Genomic DNA, 3,496 nt, shown 5'->3' with positions numbered 1-3,496 from the left:
AATTCCTGAGTACAAATTACAAATGTCAAAGGTTTTATGCAGCAATGGAAGGAAAGATATATATGTGCACAGGCAGCTACAAAACCACAGAGATTTTTGTATAGAGTGGTTTTGTAATGGTTAAACCTGCAAAGGAGAGTACAAATTACTAGAAAAATAAATTTCATCCGCAAAAGAGCTCCATAGGTAATAGCTTTAGTGGAATAAAAATAGGAGTATTTGGGTATTTTAACATTTTGTCACATAAAACAAACACCTGTAATGTGTCTACACCACCAACTTATCCCTTCTACAAAAAACTAATGTAGCTTCCCTCAGAATGAAACAGTTTTCCCATTCAGCTGCTGTAGAACTAGTCAAAAATTTTTGTTTTAAGAAGTGTTAGTGATACATGTTATATGTGAAACCAATATCATATTTCAGAATGCTTTTTTTTAAATCAAAATAGAAATGAATTCTAACAGATCCAACATATCATGTAATAACGTAATCCACATCAAAATTTTTACATATTCATCCAAGTACTCTAGAGCTAAAATGAATTCAACAAAGTCATCGATACAATTAGGGATTTTCTCTGTACTAGCTCTCTGTATTAAAGGAACAAGATAATGCCCTTCCATCTCTGAAGGCAGAAATCTCATCCAGCCTCCAAGGTAACACTGAGTTATGAAAAGTGTGGAGAATTCCCCTTCACCATTGAAGAAAGAAAAATCATCCTTCACAGACAAATCTTTTGTCATGTTGCTCTAGACCAAACAAATGAAAATATTTCCATTCCGTAAAATCAGACAGAAGGTTTTCTGTCACCAGAGAATGAACTAAATACTGGACATTAATCTACGAGAAGCTACTTTATAAGCTTTCTTCTGAGTCAAAGCAGACGACTTCTGAAACAGTGTCTTTTGCAACAACAGTAATCCAGTTCACCCCCACCTGGGAATTGATTTTTAAAGGCAAGGATAGCTCACACAGGTGTGTTGTCACTTTTTCATCCCTTGTTCTCCACAGGAAGGATTCAGGATGATTCAACGGCAAGAGTAAACCACTATGCCACCTTCATGCTTTATAGGAAGACATGTAAACAAAATAAAGTACGCATGAGCAAAGAATATAAAAACAAATATCTGCACGTTCAGTTTTCTGTATGAAAATAGTGTAGATAGCTAAAACATCAGAGTAAAAAAGCATTGATGTGAACTTTTTAAAAACAAATATTGAGTTAATAACTAACATACTAACCTATACAATTAAAAATTTTAGAGGCTCATTCCCTCTAATTCATAGGTAAACACTATACTGAACTTTCTAACATTTGGTTTAATTCAGACTTCATAATGGTTCTACTAGCAATCCTAATTCTGTTTTTATAAATGGATCTCTCCAATAGTTAGGATAGAGTCTATCACTGATTTTATGAGAGGTAAAAAAGAAAATAAATTGGAGTTTATTTTGATTGGAATAGATTAGTAATTAGACTGTCACATTTTATACTTAGTCAAGATTCTTAGTAGTGATACCTAGCTTCTTTTTCTACATACAAAATATTGTAATGTTCACATGCTCATTACCTATGCATTGTCCTGATAGATATATGTGCTCAGCGACAAAACAGAGAAACAATAAAACAGTTTTTAAAAGTTTGGTAACTATTTGGAACCAGCAAGCATTTTTGAGGCTTGACCATATCTGTCAAAATGACTTTTCCAGAAAACAGGCTGCAATTAGAAAGGAGATATTCTGAAGGGATTTCCAAAACCATTAATCTAGCTCAGCACTACTGTAGTCTCCAATCGGGTTCAGCCTTTTCTTCTATATCTTTCCAATGAAAAGCTCATTTTAGCAAAGCCTTCAGAAACCTATAGAATGACATTAATCTAATTTACAGAATGAGATTTAGAAAGAGTTGCTGTACGTACATCGCAACCCATGTTACTTTTCTTCTTTTCTTCTGTACTTCAGATAGACAGCTAGAGACACTGAAAGGTCATGGAAGAAGAGTATAACTCAACTCTCTGTGAGGAAAAAAAATAATAAAAGAAGAAGATTTGGTCAGAAAAAATTTCTCAGTGTGGAGAACTGCTTTTCCAAGATACCTAATGGGTAAAATGTATCAGCATCAAGAGTCAGTAAAAGGTTTGGTAATATTCACTGGCTCTGTTCACCTTTGGAAGAAATAACATGCCATCATTACTCTGTGCTTAATACCTAAGTCTGGCAATATTCCAACATATTAGCAGCAACTTATTGTTTAGCATGTTTATAAAAAATAAATACAAATCACAGAGACAATTTTACGCAATGGATTTTCAGGAAGGATTAATTCATCTAATTTACAATTTACTTATATCACCCCTAATCTATCAACTGAGTTCTTGCATTTTCTCTGTGGCCTGCAGAGAATTCCAGTTCTTCTCAATTCAAAATAAGCAAGCTGCACTGCCATGCTGAATCACTTAATTTCTCCACAGCAAGATCCTTCTAAATGCTCCAGATCCTTCTAAATGCTCCAGACTGTAGCACAGTATCTCTCATCAGCAGAAGATTTCTTGTTTTGTTTGTTTGATTCTCTGCAAAATTATCCTTGTTATGCTTTAAATATATGTATTAGTAGTTTTCATTGAGGTAGATTTTAAAACATTAATTTAAGTATCTGTATTAATTCAGTACCTGAGATGGCACACATCTTTCTTTAAGAATAAAACTGGAGCAGAAGGCTTACCCTTGTCAGACTGCTTGGATTATAAAAGTTTCTTCTCCCTGGAAATTTCAGAGGCAGTGAAACTTAGGCTCAGTCTTAGCTTCTGGCTCCCCAAAACGCTGACTTCTTTCTAGGAAATTTTGAAAGAAATTTCTAGAACATATTCTGGAAATCCTCCATATTCAAGCAGCAGAAGTTCATGATGTTTAACTTACATGCATATCATAAAATCAACTTTGAAAGGTTTTTGGAAAAAGAAATATAAAATGCTATTTATGAGGCTCGTCTCCATTCAAACTTTTGTGATCCAGACCATCACATGATTGCCAATTTGCCAGTATAAATAGGAAAATTGTCGTAATTAAGTTTCCCTGTGCTGCTGTTCTGGAAAGTTTTGACCATTTTGGATGTTCCTAAGTCAATGGTTATCCAAGAAGCAAAAATAAGAGGAAGGCCATGGCAGGAAGGAATTGTGCATCACTGAGCACAAGGATGCCAGCCCAGTAATTGTACTGACTTGTTTGTAAAGGAAGAAGAAACTGATGAGATGCCCTAATGAGGCAGAATTAACTCGTAGGTTTCCAGGAGAGCCAGATTCCATGGGACAATGCAGACATGCAACATTGCTATATGAAAACCTTCCAGAGGGAGTCTGGATGATTATGTTATTGAAGCGTCTCATTTTTTTTACCACAGACTGTACAGAAAAAAAGAAAAAAATGAATGGAGATTTGTTGTTGATTTCTGCAAATGATTAGAGTATTAGCAAAGATGTTCAAGACTATTATGATTTTC

At 34.5% G+C, this 3,496-nt stretch overlaps 1 long non-coding RNA gene across 1 annotated transcript; it reads right to left on the bottom strand.

Annotated features, from left to right (window-relative positions):
• Positions 1 to 984: 984 nt before the first annotated feature.
• Positions 985 to 2,803, bottom strand: LOC122179722. Its single transcript, XR_006178805.1, has 3 exons — positions 2,723 to 2,803; positions 1,920 to 2,015; positions 985 to 1,064 (listed from the first exon to the last, which is right to left on the bottom strand). It is a non-coding gene; the product is annotated as an uncharacterized LOC122179722 (long non-coding RNA).
• Positions 2,804 to 3,496: the final 693 nt, after the last annotated feature.

Source organism: Lagopus leucura, unplaced genomic scaffold (genome assembly GCF_019238085.1).
Source record: "Lagopus leucura isolate 7727_CA_CO unplaced genomic scaffold, USGS_WTPT01 Super-Scaffold_100004, whole genome shotgun sequence".
Classification (NCBI taxonomy): Eukaryota; Metazoa; Chordata; class Aves; order Galliformes; family Phasianidae; genus Lagopus; species Lagopus leucura.
This window is presented reverse-complemented; position numbering and strand designations above follow the sequence as displayed.